This window comes from Protopterus annectens, chromosome 12.part0 (assembly GCF_019279795.1).
Source record: "Protopterus annectens isolate FY-2018-M chromosome 12.part0, PAN1.0, whole genome shotgun sequence".
NCBI lineage: Eukaryota > Metazoa > Chordata > Ceratodontiformes > Protopteridae > Protopterus > Protopterus annectens.
This window is the reverse complement of record NC_056746.1, coordinates 352650209-352663144: the sequence shown is the minus strand read 5'-3', so window position 1 is coordinate 352663144 and position 12936 is coordinate 352650209. Positions and strand designations below refer to the sequence as shown.

At 45.8% G+C, this 12936-nt stretch overlaps 1 protein-coding gene across 1 annotated transcript in view; it reads right to left on the bottom strand.

The window, feature by feature from the left end:
- The window catches only part of LOC122816562 (E3 ubiquitin-protein ligase RNF216-like), a gene marked incomplete in the record, with an annotated part of 2262287 nt that overhangs the window by 485782 nt on the left and 1763569 nt on the right, over positions 1–12936 (bottom strand).

Sequence of the window (12936 nt, the reverse complement as noted above, 5' to 3'; positions counted from 1 at the left end):
TCTTGACAATTAATGTTAAATGCACATATTGTTTTGAATGACAAAGCTGAGTTACTAATTTCCTTATTTTACCATCATCGTTCATGAAAAGTGATCCTATCCATGATTTCAGAAATCAATGAAGAAGCTATTAGAGACTGCACAAAAAATATAGTTAGAATAAAAAGAAAACGTGACAAGTATTATATTCACAAGGTTGTTTGAAAAATATAGTCAGCAATATTTTAAATGAAAAAAAATGCATTCACCATAAGTACGAGAAAGCAGTTATGCACCACTTTTGCACAATTCTATTCCAGCAGGTACTTTCACACTTCATGCACCACTGTAGCACAATTTGATTTCAAAGGCACTTTTACATTATCTGTGCTTAGCACCCCTGGCACACTACAAAACAAGTACAGTGGTCTGTTTCAGAAAAGTGACACCATTTACAAAATACCTTTAACAAAAAAAAATGAAATGTCAAGGTTGAAAGACACTGACTAAAGTAGTACACAAAAAATGGAGCTCATCTTCTAAGTAATGCCTGCACAAATAAAACTTGCTTATGTGGACCTAAATATACTGGATGTGAATACAAAACCAGATGAAGTGGACAAGACCCCCACAACTCCAATACACAGGGTTTCACACACTGTAGCCTTAACTAGTACAACCTAGTTTAAGGCTGCAAAACCTCAGGATAAGTGAGAAGCTCTCCAAAATCTTATCCATTCAATTGTGTCTACATAAGCACATTTTCTCTAAGCAGGCATAATCTATGCAAACAGATTCCAGTACAAAGTGGTAAGGTTAAGGCATTCTACAGTGAATGTGGACCACACCAATAGTTACATGGGGTCAAATTTTCAATGAATTCATCTCTTCACTCACTTTGTGCACTATGTCAAACTGCATAAAAAGTTGCAGCAAAGTTCACTTAAAAGTTCTAGGGTTGGTACACGCTAACATAGGAGGTCTAGGTGCAAAAAACAAAATAAATTCTGTCATGAATTCAGGCATAAAACTTTGATATTTACTAGCAGCTTTAAAAGTACATTTTAAGCATACTCATATGGGACATGGGTTACTGTTTTTGATTATTTTCTTTTTCAATATTTTATTCGTTTGAAGCTGAATATGGATTCCTTAAATGAGTATGCAAATTAATGATTTGCTAATGCACATTGTTAGAAGTAAAACTAGACTTGATGACAATGATTGTACTTGTGCAATTGGCATGGCTTGGAGAATGAGAAGTTATGTACCTACCATAACGTTCCATGTTAGTTGTCTTCTCTCGCCTTCTTTCTTGCTTGATGGGTTCGGAGCCGATCCTCGGCTCCGACTCGGCACTTTGCTAAGCTCGAGAGTCACTTTTACCAGCTCGAGGCAGCCCCATATCCCATGATGCAAGGCGGTAAGTACCCAGATCTCGTTTGGTACCTATAGGTAATAACACCTAGCACAAAAAACTTTCCAGAAGGAAAGAGAAGCAAAAAGCCTAAAGGATGGGCTATAAGGAAGACCAGACAACTAGCTGGTCTTAAGAAGAAATCTTCCATATAGGGAGAAAAAAAGGTCTGTCCAGGCCAGTGGGCAGGAGGGAGGGTCGCAAGAAAGAAGGCGAGAGAAGACAACTAACATGGAACGTTATGGTAGGTACATAACTTCTCAATGTTAAGTTGTCAATCTCGCCTTCATTCTTGCTTGATGGGACCGTCCTAGCACCTCTATCCTGGGTGGCTCACTGGAACAGACTCTTGAGAACTGTAGAGCCAAAACTGGCTCTATCCCTGGAGGCCAAATCCAATTTGTAATGAGAAACAAAGGTATGAGGAGTGGCCCAAGTGGCTGCTGCACAAATAGTGTCTAATGGAAGTCTAGCTTGAAAGGCTGTGGAAGTGGCTAAGCTTCTGGTTGAATGCGCTTTCGGTTTTGAGCACAGCTGTTTTCCCTGAGCTGATAGATTTGAGATGGTTGAAGAAAGCCATCTAGATAAGGTCACTTTGGAGACAGGAAGGCCTTTCTTATTTTCAGCATAAGAAAGAAAGAGCTGATCGGATTTCCTGAATTGTTTTGTTCTGTCCAAATAATATCTGAGTTGGCGGTGAACATCAAGATAATGTAATTTTTGTTCCGATCTGTTTGAGTAATTAGGGAAAAATACAGGGAGGTCAATAGATTGGTTCAAATTATTTTTCGACGCCACCTTAGGCAAAAAGGTTGGATTAGTTCTCAAGGATACCCTGTCTTTGTGGAAGACCAAATAAGGGGGACGAACAGAGAGAGCGTGAAGTTCTGACACTCTCCTTGCAGAGGTAATAGCAACAAGAAAGAGTGTTTTCCATGAAAGAAACTTCAGGGAACAAGAAACAGCTGGCTCGAAGGGAGGAAGAATTAAGGATGTCAGCACTAGATTTAGGTCCCATTGAGGAGGAGGACTCCTGACTGGAGGTTTAAGGAGAAAAATTATTTTTAGAAAGGCTCTACAAAGCCGGTGGGACATAATGTTGTGATCTGCAAATCCGACATGAAAGTTCGAGATAGCAGCCAACTGAACTTTGACCGTGGAAGAAGAAGAGCCCAAGTGAAAGATTTCCGCTAAGAAATCTAAAACTGCATGAACAGGGGCAGTAAAGGGATCTATATTTTTAGTTCTTGCCCAACAAGAGAAGCGTTTCCACTTGCTGGTATAAATCCTTCTAGTAGAGGATTTAAGGGAAGCCACTATGATATCCCTAACAGGATTAGAGATCAAGGGAAGCCTGGCTAAGGAAGGAAGTGGAGCAACCAAGCTGTGAGGTTGAGAGAAGGGATAGACTGATGCAGCTGACCCGATTGGTGAATCAGAAGGTCTGGCACTGGGTCCAGATGCCACGGCTGCACCAATAGGTGACGATGGAGGAACGGGAACCAAATCTGTCGAGGCCAATAGGGAGCAATGGGAATCATTTTGGCTCTCAAAACGGTGGCTTTCTGGAGTACTTGTGGAATCAACGGAAAGGGAGGAAAAGCATAAAGAAGTCCCTGGGGCCAATCCTGGGTTAGAGCGTCTCTGGGGGGATGGCCTGGCAGTGGGAAGAGAGAAAAGAAGTCTGGGCATTTGCTGTTTTGGGAAGTAGCAAAAAGGTCGCAACATGGGCGGCCCCATTCTAGAAAAATCTCTTCCACTATAGATTGTTTGAGAGACCACTCATGAGGCATGAGAATAGCTCTGCTCAATTTGTCCGCTAGAATGTTGGTTTTCCCAGGGATATGCGTTGCTACCAGAAACCGATGAGAGGAGATCGCCCATTGCCAAAGTCTGAGAGCTTCTCGACACAAGGGGTAGGACTTGGTTCCGCCCTGTTTGTTGATATACCATACTACAGACATGTTGTCTGTGTGAACTGCAATTGTTCCCAAGGGAAGAAAGTCGTTGAGGGCTTGCAACGTCAAAAGCACTGCTCTCATCTCTAGGACATTTATGTGCAGGTGGTATTCGAACGGTTGCCACGTCCCATGAACCATCCTGCCCTGATAATGACCCCCACCCGATCAGGAGGCGTCCGTAGTGACTGTGGCTACCGGGGCTGGGGATACAAAGGGTCTGCCTTGATGAATCTGGGGAGAAGAAATCCACCATGATAGATGATTCTTGCAAATTTGTGTCACCAGGATTTGGTGATGCATGGGAAGTTGTTGGTAAGACCACTGGGTGAACAACATCCATTGAAGAAGACGCATGTAGAAGCGAGCCAGGGGAAGAAGGGTAATGGCCGCAGCCATGAGGCCTAACACCTTCAGAACCATTCTGGCTTGCACCTTTTTGCTGGCAAGGATGATCCGCATGTGAGTTTGGATATCTGAGATTCTTTGGTCTGTGAGGGTTGCTGACATCCGAACAGTGTTTAAGTTTGCGCCTATGAAAGTAATAGACTGGCAGGGCAATAAGGAGGATTTTTCGTAGTTGATCGAAATTCCTAACTGAGTGCAGAGATTTAGGGTGTAATCCCTGGCTTGAAGAAGTTGATGCCTGGTGGTGGCTGAAAGGAGCCAGTCGTCGAGATACGGAAACACCTGGAATCCTTGACGTCTCAGGTGAGCCGTGACCACTGCCATACATTTGGTGAACACTCTGGAGGCTGTAGTGAGACCAAAGGGCAGGGCTCTGAATTGAAAATGACTGGACCCCAGCCGAAAGCGGAGAAACCTTCTGGAGCATCTGTGAATTTTTATATGATAGTACGCATCCTGAAGGTCTATTGAGCACATCCAGTTGTCCTTGTCTAGGAAGGGCAAAATTGATTGAAGTGTGACCATTCGAAATCTTGTCTTTCTCACAGACTTGTTGAGTCTGCTGAGATCCAATATTGGTCTCCAGTCTCCCGTCTTTTGGGGACCAAAAGAATCTTGAGTAGATTCCGGCTCTGAATGGTCTGTTGTAACTGGCTGAATGGCCCTTTTTTGTAGAAGCTTTGATACTTCTAACTTTGCAATTTCCCTTAGACCGGGTGGCACATCTGTAAGGGAATTTTTGTGGGTGAAAGGACTTTCCTCGAAAGGAATTTTGTAACCCTCGGATATGATCGACTGTACCCATCTGTCTTGAGAGAGGGAACGCCAGGCTTCTGGGTACAGCGATAGTCTTCCCCTGACTGCCTCCAAGGATGGACAGTCGGGCAACATCTCAGGGATGCTGGAAGGGCTTGTCAGAGAGGCTCTCTGCTTCCCTGGTTTTGTGGACCCCCTCAGCCTCTAGAGCGGCATCTGTTATTATTACCCCCTCTGCCTCTAGGGGTAAACTGACCACGTGCGTCTGGCGTGACGCCTTGGGATTTACGGAACCACATTTTCCCGCCCTTCTGACCTTTGGGGTAAGGTCTAGAGGGTGGAAAACGGACCCCACGGCAGAAAGAGTCTTGCCATCCTGCTCACACCTGGTCAATGTATCCTTCACTTGAGGGCCAAACAATGCTGACCCATCAAAGGGAGAATTTGTGAAGGACGCCTTAAAGGGATCTGCAAAATTACAGAGCCGCATCCAGGATTGACGTCTAAGAGCCACTCCTGTACCCGCGGCTCTACTCGCTCCATCTGCTGCATACGAGATCAGTCGCATGGAGGAGTTAGCTATAGAATTAAGGATTCCTAGCTGAGAAGCAATCTTCTCTTGAGCCCCTGCAGCCGTAGGATCCTGCACTACTTCACCTTGCTCCTTAAGGATGTCCCTTTGGAGTCTGGTGAAGTGACATAAATAGTTCAGCGAACGCATGGCCAAAGGTCGCTGAGGAGAACATCCGCTTACCATACCTATCCATAGTCCTAGAATCCTTATTAGGAGGATGGACTGGTACGGAAGGATCTGCAAGTTCCTTCTTAGTGGCGGCCGTCACCACCATGGCATCAACAGGGACACCTTTCGTGAGGAATTGCTTTTCAGAAGGGGCTGTAATAAATTTAGATGGCCTCCTAGGAACTGGTTCTACAGAATCAGGAGCAGCCCAAGCCTTTCGAGCAATAACCTCCATAAGGGGGTCGAAAGGCGGAGACACCCAGGAGGTGGAGGGTCGAGATCCAAACGCCTCAAGGTATACCGACTCATCCTCGGAGGGATTTATGGAGGGCCAGTTTCCCCTCTGTTTTAGGAGTTCTAGGATGTCTGAGAAGGAGACATCCTCGGAGGGGGATCTTGGGGATCCCTCCGACTCATCTAAGTTGGTATCTGAAGTGGTAGACTCAGGGGAGTCCAGGTGTTTCCTCTTACAAGTCCTCTTGCGCGGAGGATCTCCTGACTGGTCAGGAGAATCCTCGGAAGAGGGTTCTTCCCAGTGGGGAAACCTGAGGCGGTGGATCTCTAGGTCCGGGAGCAAGAGAGATGGAAGAGATATCGACAGGCACTGTAGAGGGTGGAGCTAAGGGAATAGACTGCTGACTGAGCCCAGTGGCCAGCACACTCTTCATCACCTCGAAGGCCCCTCCCAGGAGATCCGAGAGAACCCGTCCCGAAGAAACCGGGACTCCGGCCCACCGAAGGGAAGGCTCCGAGGCAGATGTCGGAGCCGAGCTCACCAAGGCCAAGCTCCAAGGGAAGAGCGGGTCGGACAAGGGTCCGATGCCACTCACCCCTCGGAGGAGACCAGGAAGCCCGACCACGAATCCCTCCAAGGAAGGTCTCGAGGAGGAGATAAGAGTAGATGCCGAGGGTGCAGAAGGGTGGGGTATCTGCCCCTCAGCCATAGCAGTAACTATCCCCGTAGACTCCAGCTCCAAACTCTGGGGTAGAGTCGAAGGAGGAACTTGAAGAGGGTGTGGACTAATAGTCGTCTGTTGAGACGGACTATGAAGCATCTGGCCCAGTGCCTGTGATTTTAATAATCCACTTACCACCCTCTCTAAATCATGGTCAGATAACCTGGACGACCTAGATGATCGGCTCCGATGGCTCCGTTCCGAGAGAAGAGGTGATGCCGGAGCCGACAGAATCGGCTCCAATGAGGGAGACCTGGACCTCTTCCTCAAAGGAACCATCGGAGCCGACAAAACCACTGATACAGTCGGAGCCGATAACTTGTCGGCTCCGGCCGGAGCCGATGCAGGCATCGAAGTACCGGTGTCGGAGCCGGTTGGCGCCGACACCGAAGCCTGGGCCACATGGTGGTTGGAGCCAGTACTCGGAACCGACACCAAAGTGACCAAAGGAGTATCGGCACCGATAGCCATCGGTGCCGAAGATTTAGCCAATGTCGGATCGGCTCCAGCCGGAGCCGATCTCGACTCCGACAAAGTCGGAGCCAAGGCCAGGCTTGACAGAAGCCTGGGCCTTAGACTTAGAAGGCTTTCCCGGAGCCGATTTGGCCGGGGAGCCCTCCGGTTTAAGGAGTCCCCTTAAAATCAATTTATTTCTCCTCTCCTGCAGGACTCTCTGGCTAAAAGAATGACATATCGCACAGGAGTCCTGCAGGTGGAGAGGTCCCAGGCAGTATAAACAAGAAGTGTGACCGTCTGTCAGAGACATCTTCTGACAGCACGAGTCACACTTCTTAAAGCCTGAGACCCTCTGTTCTTTGGACATAGTGGACACAAAAACAGAACCACACAGTCCCAAACAAACAATTAAATTATAATTTAAAGAGTAAAAACCTCACACACACACACCCTGACGGGGGGGGATGGGAGGGAAGGAAGGCCTGACTAAAAAAATTAAGGAGGAAGGATAATTTTAGTCAAAAAGGGGCTTACAATTAACTAAAAATGAAAGATCTTTAAGAGAAAAAAGTTTAAAAGCAGTTTAATATAAAACACTTACCAGGAGCTGGCAAAAGGAGGACCTCATCAGCGAAGCGGTAAACGAGATCTGGGTACTTACCGCCTTGCATCATGGGATATGGGGCTGCCTCGAGCTGGTAAAAGTGACTCTCGAGCTTAGCAAAGTGCCGAGTCGGAGCCGAGGATCGGCTCAGAACCCATCAAGCAAGAATGAAGGCGAGATTGACAACTTAACATCTGTTATTTCATATATTATAATGACTGGACTGATGAAATAAATAATGTTAGGCATAGAACAAATAGGACACATTTAGGAAACGATGCATCTACTATCTGCAAAGATCATTCAACCCCTATATAACAAGGCGGTGTCCCTAACAACTTTGGAATTCTGGATGCAAGTATTCATCAAACCAAGGATCCAGTTTGTTTAGAAGGAAACAAAAAAGAAAGAAAAGAAGTTCACAACAAATAAGGAAAGAAACTGATTAATGACTGTAAAGAAAAAGAATAGTAGTAAAAAGGACACTGCTTTATGTAACACACAGGCTTACAGGGAAAGTACAGTTTTGTACCTACCATAAATGTAGATGTCCAATAGGTATGCATCTGCAGTCATCACATATGGGTTGTCCTGCCTCAGGCAGCCCTTCGGTCGGCTGGATTCCAAAGTCTGGGTCCGGCGTCGGCTGAAGTCGCCCTTTCCCCGACGTCAGAGCGCCTGGAGTATAAAAGCATCAGCCGACGCCATCTTCCTCAGTTTTTCTTGCCCCAGATGCCAGGTGCCCTCTAAAAAAGGCTAAATTTGGAGGAATGCAATAAATTCCAAACATACACAGAAATATATATATGCATATAAAAAAAAAAAAAAAAAAAAAAATTATATGTGTATATATATATATATATATATATATATATATATATATATATATATATATATATATCAAATACACCATAATAGATAACCCCAGCAAGCTATGAGAGGGATAAGTACCCAAGAAATACCACAGAGGGGAAGGAGGGAGGGTAAACCTGACTGCAGATGCATACCTATCGGACATCTACATTTATGGTAGGTACAAAACTGTACTATGTCCTTCAAGGATGCATCTGCAGTCATCTCATATGGGTAGAATACCATAGCCAATCTGGGGGTGGAGGATCTATGTAAATGATGGTGTAGCTAAAATGCCCTGCAGGACTGCTGTAGCAAAGCCTGCTCTGGATCTGGAATATAAAGGTAAATTGTAATGCTTGGAAAATGTATGCACGGAGCTCCATGTAGCAGCTTCTAAAATGTCTTTGGTAGCCAACCCTCTTAAGAAGGCTGTGGAGGTGGCTGTGGCTCTGGTGGAATGAGGTCTAACGTTAGCTGGCACAGTTTTTCCATGAAAGGAGTAACAAAAGCGAATGCAGTTTCCTACCCCTTTAGAAATTGTCTGCTTTGAAATTGCTTTTCCTTGTGCACTAGCAGCATATGCTACAAACAGCTGGTCAGTTTTTCTGTTACTTTTAGTTCTGTCCAAGTAGTAGCGCAACTGTCTGTGTATGTCCAGGGTGTGCAGAAGCTTTTCCCCTTTGTTTTGTGGATTTGGAAAGAAGGTAGGCAGGTGAATAGCTTGGTTTAAGGAGACCCTGGATACCACCTTTGGCATAAATGAAGGATTGGTTCTCAAAGAGACTCTGTCTTGATGAAAAATAAGAAATGGCTGCACTGCCATTAGGGCCTGTAACTCAGATACTCTTCTTGCTGAGGTTATGGCCAGAAGGAAAGCAGTCTTCCAAGACAGGAACTGTAGTTCTGCAGATGCTGCTGGTTCAAAGGGAGGCAGTGTTAGTTTTTCCAACACAAAGTTAAGGTCCCAAGTAGGCACTGGTGGATTCCTTGGGGGATTAATGTTTTTAATTCCTCGTAGAAACTGTCTTAGGAGAGGATGAGAGAAGACAGGTGGATCAGTATTGTACTCTGCTGAAATTGCTGAAGCATGAATTTTAATGGAAGAGTAAGACAGGCCATTGTGGAGCATTTCTGCCAAATATTCCAGGATATGTGCCATGTTCATAACTGTTGCATCTAGGCCCTTTGAGGTGCTCCAGGTGTGAAATCTTTTCCATTTTGCTGAGTATGCCTTTCTTGTGGAAGGTCTGCGAGCTTCCATGATGATATCCTTCACTCTTTTGGATAGCTTATCCTGGTGATGAGTCAAGGTATTTTCCAGGCAGCTAGTTGTAATGTTTTCAGGTTGGAATGCAGAGTTTTGTAATTGTGCTGTGTTAGGAGAAGCGGCCATTGTGGAAGAAGCCATGGTTTCGTCCATGACATGCTCTTTAGCAATAGGTACCAGTGCTGTCTTGGCCAGTCCGGAGCTATCAGAATCATTCTTGGCTGCTCTGCCCTGATCTTCAGTAAGACCTTGGTCATTAATGGAAGAGGTGGGAATGCATACACTGTTAGAGTTCTCCAGCTGAAAGAGAGGGCGTCCACTTTCCATGCTTGTGGGTGGTATGTCCTTCAGCAGAATTTCTCCAGCTGATGATTGTGTGGGGAGGCAGAGGTCTATGTCCGGTCTCCCCCATGATTGTGTTATCTGATGGAAGATGTCTGGGTGCAGCATCCATTCGTGTGCATCCATGATGTTCCTGCTTAAGTTGTCCGCCAGTATATTGTCCTTTCCTGGTACAAACTGGGATTGCAGCTGTATATTGAGTGTCAAGGAAAGCTCCCATAGATTCATCGCCAGTATGCAAAGAGGGTAGGAATGGGTGCCTCCTTGCTTATGTACCACATAACTGTAGTGTTGTCTGTCCTTATTAGCAGGTGGCCTTGATGTAGAAATAACTTGAAGGCCTCGATAGCATGTATCACTGCCAGCATTTATTTTTGGTTTATGTGCATGCATAGCTCTTTTTGTGACCATAGTCCTTGAATGCATCTTCCCTCCATGTGCGCTCCCCATCCGTGGTCTGAAGCGTCCGTTGTAATGGTTTGGCTGGCTATTGGTTTGCTGAAGGGCAAACCCCTGTTTGACTGGCTTGCTTGAGCCCACCACAGAAATTCCCTTTGAAGGCATGGGATGAGTGGTATCAAAGTTTCCAAGCTGTGCCTGTGCTGAGTCCATAAACTCCTTAGGTACCATTGCAGTTTCCTCATATGTAGCCTTGCTTGAGGAATCAGAAGAATGCAAGAAGCCATGTAACCCAGGGCCTGCAGGATTTTCCTTGCAGTCAGCTGAGTTTGTCTTGACAGGTTTTTGAAGTAATCCGGTAGTTGGTTTTGTTTTTCTTCTGTGAGGAAAGCCATTTGGGTGGTTGTGTCTAGATCCGCACCCAGAAAAGTTATTCTTTGGGATGGTACAAGTCTTGACTTGTGAATGTTGACTGTATATCCCAAGGCCTGAAGAAGGTAGATGGCATAATTCAAGTGTTTTCCAAATTTTGTTGGCTGTCCGCTTGTATAAGGCAGTCGTCCAGATACGGGTATATTTGCATCCCCTGAAGTCTGCAGTGTGCAATTACTGATGCCAGGCATTTCGTGAATACTCTGGGCGCAGTAGATAAGCCAAAGGGCAATGCTGAGAATTGATAATGCTCTGAACCTGCAAGAAATCTGAGGTGTCTTCTGCAGCTTTGTCTGATAGGGACATGCAGGTATGCCTCCTTGAGGTCCAGAGTTACCAGCCAAGACCCCTTGCCCAGCATGGGAAAGAGTTGCTGTATTCAAAGCATTTTGAATTTTGGCACAATGAGATAAGTATTTAGTGCAGACAAGTCGAGAATAGGCCTCCATTGCTATTCTTTTCTTGGAACAAGGAAGAGTCTAGAATAAAACCCTTGGCCTTATTCTGAGAGAGGAACATTTTCTATTGCTTTCATTTTCATTAAGTTGGAGATTTGTTTCAAAGCCTCTGCCCTTTCATTTGCTGGCAGGTCTGGCATGCCTTTTCTTTTCGGCAATGTGTGGAAATGGAACCTGTATCCTTTGTCTATTATTTGTAGTGTCCATTTGTCCCTTGTAATAATGTGCCAATTTTCTGAAAATAAGGAAAGCTTTCCGCCCAAAGGTGCTTCCAATTGAGCCCTGGTTGGCGGTGTCAAAGTAAAGTCATTGAGTCTGTCCTTGTGCAGCAGTTGTAGGCTCTGCACTACCTCTCTGGTTGGGAGGCTGCCATTGACGTCCTCTGTAGGAGCCTCTAGATTGCCTTCTACCTCTGGCATGCCTGTTCTTGCCTCTCTGAAATCTGTCTGTGTCTGGAAAGGACCAGTTCTTGGAAGGCCAATTTCTGCTGAATCTTGGTGGTTGAACTTGCATAAAATCTTTGACTGTTTGTACAGATTTTGCCTTTTCTTCAAATTTCTCTAAGACCTCCTGAGCAGTGGAGCCAAATAACTTTTGCTTTTCCAGTGGAGCATCCAGAAGCTTTGCTTTAACATGGTCTGGCAGAGATTGTTCCTTCAGCCAAGCATGCCTACGTATGACTGCACCTGTCATAGCTGACCTACATGAAGCTTCCAATGCATCATAACCACACTGCAAGAAATGGTTGCTAACCTGTTGAGAGTTATGTACCAGATCCTGAAGTGATTTGCGATCTAGGGGTTCAGGTGAAGACAGTTTTTTATGCAATTCATCTAACAAATACTCTTGGTACTGTATCATATGAAATTGACAGTTTAAAGCCCTCATAGAAAGGGTAGCATAAGTATACACTTTTTAACACCATCGCTCTAAAGCCCTGCACTCCCTTTCAGAGGGGAGTGGATTTTTTGCAGTGACAGCTGCAACCCCTTTAGGGCCCTGGGAAATAGTTTCTGGATCAGCAGAGTGGGCCTTGTAAAGGAAAAGATGTGATTCCGGGACCCTGTAGTACCTATCGGGTTTGGCAGGAGCCGGAGGGAGTGTGTCAGGGGTTGTGCTAGATTCAGAGTACACATCATCAATGACATTCAAAACGGGGAATAGCCAAAGGTCTATGCTGAGGCAAATGCAAGAAGGTCCTTAATCTCTTCCTGGAATCAGAGAATTCCTGGCCCTGCCATTGGAAATGCTCCCTCATAGTGTGCAGAGTTTCCCCAAAAGACAGTTCTTCAGGAGGGGAGGCCGAAGGGATAGATTCCTCTGCATCAGAATCCTCGTAGGCCGAAAAAGCCTCCTCCTGATAGTCCGAGAGAGCAGAGCCATCAGAGGCCTCATCTGAGGAGAGGGGATCAGAGGGCTCAACCCTGGGCCTTTTTTCAGTAGGAGGTTGAGAGCCCCTAATTAATGAAATAAGGTCCTCTGCTAGACTAAGGATCTGAGAACCTGTAGTGGGTCCCTGAGGTATAACCTGGGAGGCATAGATTTTGAGTGTTTAGCAGCTTTAGCCCTAGAGAATGCCTTAATAGACATGGATGCAGGAGGCCTGGCTGCACCACGTGCTGGTGTAGTTTTGTCTAAGGGAATGGTGTCGGAAGGTTCCTGGACACCAGATTCCAATGGAGAATCAACAACCGATACAGTAGTGGCCTCCGGGGCCGAGGTTGTCGGTTGTACGGTTTCGGTGGACGGAAGTATCAAGGTCTCTGTTTCAGCCGAGACCGAGACACTCACGGTAGGCCTGGCCGTGGTTTCAGCCAAAACCGCGGACCGCGTGTGTCGGTCCTTGTCCTTCCGTTTCTTTATTAAATGTGAAGTCGGAGTCTCCAATGGCATTTTGTAAGCAAAAC